This window comes from Symsagittifera roscoffensis, chromosome 9 (assembly GCF_963678635.1).
Source record: "Symsagittifera roscoffensis chromosome 9, txSymRosc1.1, whole genome shotgun sequence".
Taxonomy (NCBI): domain Eukaryota; kingdom Metazoa; phylum Xenacoelomorpha; order Acoela; family Convolutidae; genus Symsagittifera; species Symsagittifera roscoffensis.
The window spans coordinates 54,736,097-54,749,575 of NC_087070.1; the positions used below are offsets into that span (position 1 = coordinate 54,736,097).

The window sequence follows — 13,479 nt, forward strand, 5'->3', positions numbered from 1 at the left end:
ATTGCTCAACCTCTTCCGTGGCTAACTCCTGCTGGACATTCTGTAATGCGGTCCGTCCCGCTAAGCCGTAATCCACCTTGAGCGGGCCGGTCGACTCCGCCTCTAGACTCGAGGCCATCGCCTCATCAGGCAAGGTCTTCACCTTCTTAGTTGTGAATATGCTTGGTGTCACCTCTTTCTTCCGCAACTCAGCAACGTTCATCGGGCGTGCTTGGTTGGCTTTGACGACGGAAAGCGCCTCTTCATGTCGGGGATGTTTCGCGTCCGCCACCGCGTCCCAAAATTGAGTGCAATTGGACTTCAAGTGTCCCTCCAACTTGCAGAAGAAGCACCTTGGTCCATACTTCACTATGAGTCCTCTCACGTACTCTTCGTGGTCCTCGTCGGTCGCATCAACGTCGTCGAGAAAGTAGCCTATCGCTTTCAAGTTCTGCTTATAAGTAGAACAGGCGGAAACATGGTGGTCCATCGAACCACAATTCGCACATGACCTCCTCTTATCCATGTCGTCACGAGGTCTGTATCAACTGGAGTTCGCGCCAGTGTTTGTTCCGCTGTAGTTGCCATAATTGCTGTAACGGTTTTGCGCCCTCGGTTTTATGAGCAAGTACTCACGCGACTTCATACGCAGATCATCGGGCGTGATTACCTGGTCAAGGGACAGGGTGAAGTTTGTTGCCAGCATGGTTTTCAGCTCATCACTTTTTTTCCATCCATGAACTTCGAGGCGATCGCCATGTTTCGCTCCGATATTCTCTCGTCGGGATTGCTCCTCCTTCTGAGTAATTCAAGGTCGTCCAAAAACTTGTCTATGGATTCGTCATCTCTTTGACGCCTCTTTTCAAACCTCGCCATAGTTTGATGCCCCTGTACACCAGAGCCGAAACGATTCACCAAGATGTCGAATATCTTGCGAGCGCTGTCTCATTCATTGGTCCTTTTCGCCATTACACAACTTAAGGCGGTACCCTCTAGGTTGCTTGTCAATGTGCTGCATTCCTGTTTCTTTGAGAGGTTCTCTTCTTCAAAATACAACTCATCACCTCTATCCAAGTGTCGATGCAGCCATCTGACTCGTCCTTGTATGACTTCGGCTTTTTGAGTGTCCTCCTTAACGGTCTCCCCTCTCGGTTGACTTCGAGAGCTTGGTGATGATTGTTTCAAGAGATCTATTCAGAGGCTCAAACATCGAAGCATACATCGTTGTGTCCTGCGAGACTGTAGTCAGATCTGGCACTGATCTGTCTTGCGGCACAGTGGGCAATCGTGTCTCCGGGGTGGCATCCGCTTCCGGCGGGAACGGGTTTGTCCAACCTTGCCTCCATGGGGCTGCCCTGGGCCGCTCCCTATGTTTAGATTCGTAATTTGACATCCAACCTCTGCTCCAGGCTAGTGATCAAATGAGCATAGGTCGTGATTGTTCAACAGTCGTTCGATCTCCCTTGTCATCCTAGCCTCTCTTTCCTCTGACTCCTTGGTTGCTTGAGCCAAGCTCTCCGCCAGGCATTGATCGGTGTTACGGATCAATTGAGCCTGATCGATTCTCGCCTGTGACTTCACGTTCGCTAGCTCATCTCTTGATCTTGGTGATTTCTCTTAATCTTGGTGAGCTCTCTCTTCGACTCGATCCATTCTCTTAGTCATGTCCCGTCGCAGCTCTTCAAGGCCTGTCATTACGCCAGCAAACATGTCACTTATATCTCCAGCCGCCCCCGGCACGGCGTGAAGTCCATATCCGGATGAGCTATCTCTGGATGGTCATAACTGGAAGATGAACCCTCAGTTTGTAGTGACGCCATTCGCTCATCATACAAAGACCTCCAGCTTTTCTCTTGGCTTTCGAACTCGTTTGCTCCTCCCTCGGACTTATACTTGACATCATCGCATTCTTGCTCTGCTGGACTAGAGATGATTGTTCTTTTCTCCACTTGTTACTCTTAGTTTCTGATTTGGACAGTCCCCTGAACAACAGTTCTTCTCGCGGTTCGACCTCGGAATTCTTCGAGGCTTCCTCCTTTCTTTCAACTTCGTCCCGTTCAAAGTCGTCGCCTGGCTCTTCCAGGTCCATGTGATGGTGGTAGTCGTGACGGATCAGCGTTTGCTCCCCTTCCTCGAAGGGGTCAGTAAGCGTCTCGCTTGCCTGTCCGGTCTCACCACTTCACCCTTGATTACCATCGAGGTTCTTCTCGCTTCTCAAATTCATTCCGCTCACTGAAAGGCCAGCTTGACCTTTAGACGTTGCTTCGTCAGCAAAAACGTCGGAAATGCTGCTAATCGTGGATAGGCAACGCTATGTTTTGAACTTTCGTTTAGTCCCCGTACTCAGCCCGGGAATCTTAGTTGTTGCTCCTAAAGGGTCTCTGCGCTGCATGCTACATGATGAGAAAAAAAAATTGACGGCAATGCACAAGTTTCAAAATTAAATTCGAGAAAACTTTCTCAAGTCTACTCACTCGAGTCCTCTAGTATCAAAAATTTACCTTCAATCTCGTAGAGATACTCTAAGTAATTCAGCTCAAGCTACACCAAGGGTCTACTTAAAGTTTAGATTTTTCCAACTCCACTCAATTACCTAGTATAACAGTGTCACAAAATTTTCCGAAGATAAAGTCAATAAACAAAACACAAATGATAATCAGATAAGAATAACCTATAGGTGATAGCGACCTTTCGTTCAGTATTAGTTTTACCGCCACACTCGTATCAAATCACTGCCTCGTTTAAAATCAAACAATATTTTATAAAAGAGCAGTGATGGTTTCAGTAACAGATAATGAAAACTTTGTCTTAAAGAAAAAGACTTCCCTCATTTGTAACACTCCAAAATAACGAAGCCCAGGACACTGTCTTCTCGAATGAGTGTGTATTTGCCTAATACACTCACCGAGGTCTTCTTTTAGGTGTCCTGCGAATGCCCGAGCTGTCCTACTAAGTAGCTCAAGGCAACCTCTGATCGAAAATTTCTAGAGTCTATGAAAAAGCTCTCCCCGCCTGGGCCGCTCCAAGTGCACGAGAGCAGGAACAATTTTTCTTCTCAAGTGAGTGTGTATTTGCCTTATACACTCACCGAGATCTTCTTTTATGTGTTCTCGGATTTCCCGAGCTTTCCTATTAAGTAGCTCAAGGCAACCACGCAACAAAATAACAATAAAAAAAAATTGGTTCGGGTACCTCTGATAAACCCAATCTAGAATTCAAAGTTGATCATAAATTTCCGGGTCAAATGGGCTCCTATAATCCTAATTTACACGCCCGTTGGTAGTTGACTTTTTATTCCGACTCTAAATGGATATTTTAGTTGCTCAAATTGCCCCTGAGGTACCCCTAAGTTTTCAATAAGGAGGGTTGTTAAGGAGCTTAAGTCACTCCGGAGGGTTACTTCGGAGGGTTGTTAAGACACTTAGCTTACTCCGGAGGGTTACTTCGGAGGATACCTTATTCATCCAAGTGACTTCGAAGGGTCCACTTAAATTCACTAAGAAGGGTTTTTCGAATATCACTCAGGAGGGTCCCCAACTAGTCTCAGAAAGTGTCAAAACAAGCTAAATTCTCTGTGGGGGGTTGTTTTAACTTCTTTGGAAGATTTTGTGGAAAATTTTTACTAAGGAGGGTTGCTAAAGGGTTTAGCTGACTCCGGAGGGTTGCTTCGGAGTGTTCCCCAAAAAGGTAGAAAACGGATTATTCTACAGCTGCGAAGCCTCCGAGTGCGGTCTAACTGACCTAAAACTAGGTTAGCTGACTCGTTCAACCTTCCCAGGTTAAAAAAGTGACCTTATAAAAGGTGACCTTCGTTCAAGGTTAAAAAAGTGACCTTGTAAAATTTTCTGCCGCTCGGAGGGTTCCCTAAAATTCGGACCCTCCGAACCAACAAATTCTAAAAATTTTTCTTTCCTGAATTAATCAACCCAAAAATAGTTGCGATTCAAGAAATGGTCAAAAACGTCGATTATGATACCAAAATTATTCGGATCAGTTAGCTAGTCTTCGAGAAATTGCAAAAAACGCGTTCGTCAAATTGGCCTTTTTTCACCGCCTATATAGGTTCTGAAAGACTTCTTCCGCAATTCCTAGTGAAATTGCCTCAAAATAGTTGAAACGAGCTTAGTAGCCTCATACGGCACTGGAATAAGGCAAAAAACTGGATCAAAATCTGTTTGGAAACAAAAAATTGGCCAAAAACTATCAAATTTGCACCCTCCGATTCCTTCCTTTTCCAATCTTTAAGTCTCTAGCTCTATCCACGAAGCTATTCGGAGGGTTACTCAAAAATCTCTCTAGACACCGAGCACGTTATGCTATCACACTCCTAACACAAAAACTTTTATCGCTCTAACTCAAAAAACTCAAAAACTCGATCCTCAAAACATTTTGACGAAATTCGGAAAATTTGAAAACTTTTAATGGAAAAAGTTTTGTTTTCGCCATTTTCTATTAAGTCTTCTTCCGCGCGGTTTCTCTAGTTAGGGGATTGAACTACATAGTAGCTCACTGTACAGAAAAATTTTTCTGTTCGGAAGAGTTCGGATATCTTAAACTTTGGGGTTTGATATGTTGGTCGAAAATCAGTAATTTTCGACAAAATTGGGGTGTTTCTCGGGACTAAATAGGAGATAAGTAATATACAGTAAGGATAACAATCTATTAGTAGTCGTTAATTAATATTATTATAGCCTCCTTTGCCCCAAAATACCCGAATTAAGACCCTTTACTTGGAAATTCGCAAGCGATGGAGGGTGCAATCGGACCGTGCCAATTGTGCCCCTCGCCACTTAAGTTTTAATGAAATAGTAGCCGAACAATAAAAAAATTGTGTCAACGATACCCAACAGTCGTTGTGGATGTTGTCCCCGATGTCCCTGTTGAGTCTGGAACACGTCGGTCAGCTTGCCAATCTACCCTCCAGTCACCTGCAAAATCACCAATAACGTGCTTAAATACTCAAATAACGCTCAAGGGAGGGTACCCAGCCCGACACCAAAACACTCAATCTTTCTATCAAAAATGATATAAATCAATCTGAAACAACAACAAATAGGAAGGTCAGATTGCATCTTGTCCGCAAATAACATATAAACTGTCATTTTATGTTTTTTTTTGTTTTTGGTCTTTTTTGGATTTTCTACTCTTTTTTGTACTTTTTTCTTTTCAGATAAACTTGTTTTTGGCTTCTTTTTGGCTATAAATTATTTTTGTTTCCTTTTGCGCTTTCTAATTAACTGTTTTTGGTACCGGGACCTTCGGACAAGCGGGCTCATGACTTCGCACCTAACCCTAGTTAAAAAGCTAAATATTACTAGGCGGAGGGTCGGCACGTTCCCCCTAGTACAACAACGGTCATTGAGGCCTCTAACTCGGAATACGCCTGGAGCGGAGGGTTCGTCGCTGAAACGTTTGCTGATCATGATGGTTTTATGCTTTTAACAGGCCCACCCAGGAGCGCCATAAAAACTTCTATGTAACATTCGCCCAAATACTACACAGTGACGGAGCGTAGAAAAAGTACCTATAAACGACTGGCCGGCGTCAGTAACATAGATTCTACTCGTTTTTCACCGTCTGGACATAGCCAGTTGATTTTCTGGTCTGTTTAGGGCTAAGTAAAAAAATACTATTTTCAGGCCATCATCAAACGACTTTTAATCAGCTTTCGTTTACATGCGAATCTAACCACATAGCTGGGTCTCGGATTCTCATACTACGTGATTGTTATTAAAAACACGGCTCGAATATCCTATTTTACTCTGTTTTTGGTGACAATTCTATATTAAATCCTCTTTCTAGCTAATCATGTTCTAAAATATCAAAAAATACCGGTGTTAATTCAAATTGTTTATGGCATCAGAGTAGCTAAAAAGTCGGTTTTTTAAAATCTCTCACCATATACTGTCTGGGGGACCGAACCTCGGCTTCCGTGTTTTCAATGTAATAACGTCGTTATTACTCCCAATTCGTGGCACGGGAGGGTACTGCTCTTTACTCCTTCCCACTGAAGCCTCCTTTCCGCCTGTCGTCTCAAATTAGCTGTCTTATCGTGCGTGTCGTCTCAAATTAGCCTGTCGTCTCAAATTAGCTGTCCTATTTCTTTTTTCTTTCAGTCCCGTTCGACTGTTTATCACTATTTCAGCTGTTGTTCTGTTTTCTTCTGTTTTTCGGCCCTTTTAGCATTTCTCAGAAAAGTATTTTGAGAATTTTGAAAATTTAAAATCCCAGAATATTCCGACCCTCCGTTTTACTTTGAGAATGCGTTAAAATTGTAAATTTAAACAAACGTTTTTGCACGTTTTTGTGCATCTTCAGGTTTTAAAAATTCTAAACTATTTGTACAAAATGATCAAAGATCATGAAACGTGTCATACAAATCATTACTTCAAAATTTTAAAAATTCAACCAATCAAAACTTTACAAATATCACTGAAATTGAGTAACAACTATTATGTAAGAACTTTAAACATTTTGTCACAAATTTCTGAGAGTTATCACCCTTATTCGTTTTGTCGCTAATTTTCATGCTAACATGTAAGTTGTTTCAAAATTTTGTTGTTTTAGCCAGAATTTTTCGACTCTGGAACTATAGCCTTAGTGTCAGCTCCCTACTTCTAAACTCGTCGCGCGTAATAATTTCTAGTCTCTCTTTCCTAAAGTGTAGCGCCTCTAATGTAAGTAACTTGATGCTGCTGGACGCCTGGTCGATTATTTTCCATTTAAACTCAGACTTACCACTCTCACTTGCACACTGCCTTAAATGCTGTCCAACTGGGGTATCCCCTTTTCGGTGTTCGTCAATCCTTGTGGTGAGATGTCGGACCGTCTGGCCAACATAGATGGATTTGTACCCACAAAATTCAAGTGTGTACACCACTTTGATATCAGTTCACTGGAAAAGGAGGATTTTAGAGAGGGCATACAAGTTTTCAATTTTCTCGTCGTGAATATTATCAGCGCATTAGTGATATCGCACACTTTTTTTGCTAATGCCTGACTGTGATTCCCCCTATATTGGACCATCAAGATGGGTGGTGAATCACTGCTATAATCAGAGGGCTTCTTTATTCAGCCATGTTCTTTTTGTTTTTACCCTCGCTGATGATCTTTTCAAGGGCATGGGATGCAACCCGCGACGAACAACTTTCCGGATATTGGTTATCCAACCACTGCTCACGGTTGATTTTCATAGCTTTATCATATTCTTTCCATGTTGACGTACTGCGGAAAACCCTGTGAACATTTCCTTTAATCACACTTCTCTTGTACTGAAGGGGGCGCAGCTTCTAAAATTTAGTATGGTACCTGTATCTGTTGGTTTTTGATAACACCCACAGCCAATTTTCCTGCTTTTTTCAATACTAATTTGTAAATCCAAAAATGCCAAATTTTTGTTTTTGTTTGGTGTCTCTATTGTGAACTGTAAATTTGGATGTAGTAAGTTTGCAGCCCGTAGCACTTTTTCAGGATCACCCTTCACTGTTCTCACTATATCGTCAACGTAACGCAAAAATAACTTAGCTTGCTGCACTGACTTATTTTTCTCTCTTGTTGCGATGCATTTTCTACAGTACCAGACGGTTTCACTTATATTTCGATACTCATCATCTGATATATCACCGCATTTTACGTGATACCAGCTCAAACAGCATTCAAATTCTACACCTTTTGACCTGTACGTGACTTTCTTTTTGCACTCGGGGCATTTTCCGTTAAGATTTTTCTCGGGCAAAACCATTTCGGGGATATCCCTCGATAGTGCAGTTTCGTACTGCTTCAGCCAAAGATTTGCTAAAATAACGGCAAGAGATGCCCCCATTGCCAAACCATCTTTATGAATGTACCATGTTTCATTGCACTTGAAATGGACTTGACTAACTGCCATGTTCAACAGTCTCTTCATGGTTTTCCGATGGTGGTTCATCTTGCTCATACAGTTTTCTCAGAGCTATATCTATTGCTTCTTTCAGTGGAACATTTTTGTACAAACTCTTCACATCTATAGATATCAAATTTTCTTTGGGCTCAAGATTATTGCTCTCTAAGATTTCTCTCGCATCTAGTGAGTTGGTTTCGATGTTTGCGCCCTCAACTTTCTCGAAAAATTTTGCAAGAACCTTGTTCAAGTTATAATAAGAGCTACCAGGCAAGCAGAGGACCAGTCTTAGTGGGGTATTCACTTTATGCACTTTCGCCAACCCATAAAGCATGGCGGGCTGCCCCCCAGTAGACCTCATCCTTTTGTAGAGACTCTCATGTATTTCATCTTTTTTGCTCAGAGCCAAAAAAAAACTCCTAATTGATGACTCTTTCTATCTTCAAAACAATCGCATCACTTGTTTCTTTACTTTTCCTGAATTTATTTGAATGTAATGTATGCGAAATTGTAGGTGTCCTTTCTCATTACACAGAAACCCACGCCTTTGTCATACGGTACCGCAACTAATCCATTACTCTTCAGATACTTTCGGGCCTTCTCAACGCCTTTGTCAGATGGTGTTTGTTTCAACCTTTCAGCATAAACTTTTGCGACAGCTTCGATCTCACAAAGGGCCTCCCCGGGGACTTTACGATTTTTGAGATCCGATAGAAAGATGTCAATGTCGGCGAGAAAGTGTGTCTCATTAAATTTATCCCTGACGGGATGCTTCGGCCCTAATGACAACACTTGTTGTACCCATTTGTTAATTCAACATCATCAAGAGCTCTTACCGAACCCTCACCTTGCTTCCCTAGAGGTCGGTCTTGCCTTTCTGATAGTTTCATTAGCTTCTTCTGATGGGTCTATTTGACTGTTGCTGTTTGTCTTTGTCCCCTAAGACTTAACTATTTGATTACCGAAGGCCAAACTTCTCATCTACACCCCTCTGTACTCGGCCTCTCGCCCTTTCTAGTTTGACTTCAACGTTTTTCTCATCTGTCCTTGCCTTGTTTATCTCCGTTCTCTGAAGTTTTTTCTGAAAACTGTGTACCGCATGGTTCGAAAACACCCCATTTTCCGGTACCCTGAACCTCAAAAAATCAGGTATAATGTCGTTTTCTAGACAAACTCTCAAAAATATAACACCTTGGTGACAGTTGGTAAATTTAACATATATGGACGCATAATTACGGACTTATTTCCAAATGAGTTTGTTTTTCAAAGTCCAAATCAAGATTGGAGGTGGGAGTACTAATAAATGATCGTACTAATAAATGATCGTTAAGGCCTCTAATTCTATTCTCGCGTTGTGCCGGTAGGTTGAGCTGTGCCAATCTGGCGGAATGGCACAATGATAAAAAAATTTCCGTATTCGTTAACAACTCTAATCATAATTTGACTTACACTTGTATACTTGAAAATATTTTTCAAATGGCTAATAAAGTGTTTTTAGCAAGAAGTTTTGAGCTTTTTCGACTATCTGGGAATACTGTTCTACGGAACGCACTGTATGTTTCATTCAAGTGGTCCGGTGGAAGGGACCACACCTGTAAATTAGATTTTTGAATGGGATTCTTTTAAAATGGCGTAACCATGCCTCTAAACGAGTAGACTTCTTTTTAGACGTATTATGGGTAGCAAAAAATCCTTGATTGAGCCGCGTCTATTAACCGATGAAGAAAATAGAACTCGAGCATCAAATGATGACTTTGTCAGAGCTAAAAATATATTTACTACAGAAAGGAGCGGCAAAAAATTGGGACAAATACAACCCAATTTTTCAAAGACAGACACTGGCTGCTTAGAGAATTTCAGCCCCTGCAAATATTATTAGCATCGAGCGAGCATACAATTTATTTCTTAGAAGTTGGATGTGGAGTTGGGAACGCGTTTTTCCTCTTATGGAAGCAGCCGGGAGTTCAGTTTTTGGGTTAGCTTGTGATTTTTCATCACGAGCGTTAGATTTCGTTCGCCAAAATGACCAATTCAATACAAATCGAATGTTTGCTTTCACGTGTGATATTGTTCAAGAAAGTATCATCAATAAACTAAAGGTGATTACTTCCGGGATAGACATAATGACAGTATTATTTGTGCTATCAGCACTTGACCCCAATGAGATGCAAAGAGCGCCCAAAAATTTAGCGGATGTTATGAAGTGTGGTGGAAAAGTTTGTGTGCGAGATTACGCCGTCAACGATTCTGCATCCTTGGAATTTTCTAGATATGGAAGTGATAATGATAAAAGAAGATGACACGTTTTTAAGTCCTTTTCAATTAAAATCGATCCGGGTTACGTTTCTTCAATAAGAACACGCAACTCGACACGAGAAAATATAATATACAAGTGTTACATATAAAAAATTTCGTCGAAAATTATTTTGTCATTTATTGTTCCGAGTACGCAAGCGGCGTTCGCAATCTGTATTGCCAGGGATATTCTCTGTTTTAAAAAGCTGCCTGCTCTGGGTTCCTCAGTGCGTATGCTTAGGTTCTTTCAAAGCTTGCTCAAAAAAAATTTTGTGCTGGGGCCGGCCGCGCCCTGAATTTCAAAAGCTAGCGGTTGAAAAAGATATCCATCATTTACAAGATCTTTATACTTGTCAATTTTTCGCTCTTCCGCTTCAGCGGCAACCGTACCAGGGTTACAAACAGAACCGGCATTAACATTAGAAGGAGCTAAGGAGTCTACTACCGTTACATCCCACAAGAGCTGCTTACCAACAGCCCATGGAACGAGCGTCAAACCGTATGGTCGCTTCTAATTGGTCCTGTAGAGGTGTCGTGGTTCTAAAATAGACGGAATGTGAGAAAATGATAAACTCTGCTTTATAAGGGCATTCAGGTTTGAATGCCTAGAGAATTTCCCTGCACTTTTGAGGCAAGAAAAACCATGCCAACCATCCTCGGTAACGTCTTTTCCGCACAAGAATTTATGCCGTTCGCATATTTTTGAGCCTAATTGAAGTCCTATCGCAATTCTGAGTTGTTGGTTGGACAGTTTTAAGCTTAAATTTTTGCACGGGATGACGGTCAACCATTGGGAGCCAAATCTATCTTGGAACGCGTTGAATCTTTTCACGTCCGTTGGTTCGAGTCGTAAAATCAAGTCTGCAATTTGGGTGTCAAAAATTGGCTCCGTTCAATTTTTTTGGACTTCATTTTCCGGAGCTATTTCATTTTTCCAAGTTCAAACCACCGTTTGAGCGCATCATCATAGGTTCCATCCACATGCTCCAAACCAAAGATTTTGCTCAAGGCATCTTTTGCTCCTACTGCTGAGGCTAAAAAAGAGGGTAAAGCGAGTAGACGAGCGGAAGAAACGCCCAAGTTACCTTTGGCTGCCGGGAAAACTGCTTGTAAAAACTGGTTATCATCCATTTTCACGTTAGTGACCCTGCATAACGAATATCTTAGTAATTTATCGTAGCGTTCCAAAAAATGATTTTGCAAAAAACAAGGGCTCGTACGCAAAAAATATAGGAGTTTTGGCATGCTAAAGCAATTTTTCAGGAGGTAAAAGCCATAATGGGCGTCTAGTTTGTCAATGACATCCGAGATTTTTTCAAGCTCCTTAATTTTTTCGTCGAGCAATTCTTTTCGGCAAAGTTCGCCGATTGCAGATCCTAAAATGAGGAGTTCCTCTTTTGTTTTTATTTCTATACTGGGGCATTTTTTTGAAATTGAGTTAAAAGTGAGTTTTACTGTGTACTAGTAGTCAGTCCCAAAAAACCAAGTTCGCACTTCTCAGTGTTCAAGCTCAGGCCGTAAATTTGTTCCGATTTCAGAATGTTTTTAAGGTCCCAGAGTACTACCTTATAGTCGTCGGCTAAATTCCCATCATCTAAACACCAGATGGTAATTTTCGACTCCAACTGTTCGACTAGTGTATGAATTGTTTCCGCAAAAAGGGGTGGGGCTTCAGGATCACCTTGCTGAGTTCCGTCTTCTGACATTATGACAGAGAATCCGTAAAAGAGGTAACTAGGTTTACCATACGCGCAATGGGTGTAATTATACAATTCGGGGCGATTTGAATGAACATGATTCAGCATTGTTTCTCTGTTTAGAGAGTAAAAGGCATTCTTAAAATCTAGTTTTAAAAGAACAGTGCATTTTGGATTGTCGTCGCGTCCAATTAGGTTTCGAAACGAGTGCTCAGCTATTTCTGCTCCTCGTTTGGTACCGTATCCTACCTGTACGTTTCCGAAAAAAAATTTGTCGCTCGGAGAGGGCCTTGCTTCCAGCGCAATTAGACGCGATACGTCTCAGCGGGTTGCCTAAGGCAATCGGTCTCAGCCCTCCGTCTATCTTTATGAGAGCGATAAGCTTTGCGCCAAAAAAGAAACGTCTTAGTGGTTCGGGTATGTTGCCATCTCCAATGAGGTTTATCAGCTTAGTAAGCGATTTCAGAAATTAAGTCCTCCACTGCCATTCGACTTACTAACAAGATCTTTAAAAATTTGAGGAACTATTTTATCAGGACCTGCTGCTGATCCGTTCGGAAAGGACATTATTGCTTTGTATAGGTCGAAATCGGTCACGAAAAAACTATCCAACTTTTCTGGATTTGGAGCTGCAAATTTGGCTCGCTGAGGGTGCTTAGACAAAATTTTTTGATAGTTATCAGGTGAAAAAGTAGCAATTTTGTCATCCGAAGCAGCAAGCCTTATTCATCCCTTGACATTTCTTTCCTCGAGCTTACTCCTTATTAACTTCATTCTCTGCTCGAGGTCACTCAGAGGCGGGCTTGAAACTTGGGGATGGGGTTTTGGAAGTGACACGTCATTTGCTCGAAGAACTCATGCTTGTGGTCTGTTTGCGTCCACTTCTTTTCAAAAAAAACCAAGAACGACGTTAAAAAAAATTAGCCATTTTGTAACATCTTTTACATCGTAGACGATGTCATTTATTTTGTCCCACATACTTTCCGCCAAGGGAATACGCGAGTCTTTTGGTACTCTCTTGAGTACTCGGACATTTGAAATGGCTGTTTTAACATAATTGTCTAGCACTAAATCATTACCTATTATTGCTTTATTAACAGATTTTACATCAACACATAAAGGACACTGAAACCATTGGGTTTTCTTCGAGTCGCTAAAAGAAATATTTACACAACTGATATGATACCAACTAGAACAACAATCACATTCTAATCCAATTTATCAGTCCTGAAGGTTTTAAGCGATCTCTGCTTGTACACTCTTTGTTGTTTTTCCTCATCTTGACGCAGCGTAAAGGTAAAAAAAAGGATTTTGACTGGACTTTAGGGGACTGAAATAACCCATGATAAGCGGTTAGTGGGAATTTTACAAATCAGTAAATAAAAAAAATAAAAGATAATTAAATTAATTTATATTTTAAAATCGAATTATAAAAATCAATAACAAGCAACAATCTGACCCGAGCTCAGTAGGTCCAGCGGCGCATCACCAGACTCCTCAAGCCAGTTCCAGTTTCCCACCTCCCCACAGAAAGCCACTTGTGATTTTTCTTCGCCGCTTTTTTGTTGCTTTTGGGTAACTAGGAAAAAGCATCAACGTCATGGCAGAGCCTCCCAATGCTTGTCTTCA

General features: G+C 41.4%; 2 protein-coding genes across 3 annotated transcripts in view; one reads left to right on the forward strand and one right to left on the reverse strand.

Annotated features, from left to right (window-relative positions):
• Positions 1-13,479, forward strand: part of LOC134854300 (huntingtin-interacting protein K-like) — a 318,593-nt gene that overhangs the window by 277,133 nt on the left and 27,981 nt on the right. The window lies entirely within an intron of this gene.
• The window catches only part of LOC134854890 (endoplasmic reticulum junction formation protein lunapark-B-like), a 220,391-nt gene that overhangs the window by 66,758 nt on the left and 140,154 nt on the right, over positions 1-13,479 (reverse strand). The window lies entirely within an intron of this gene.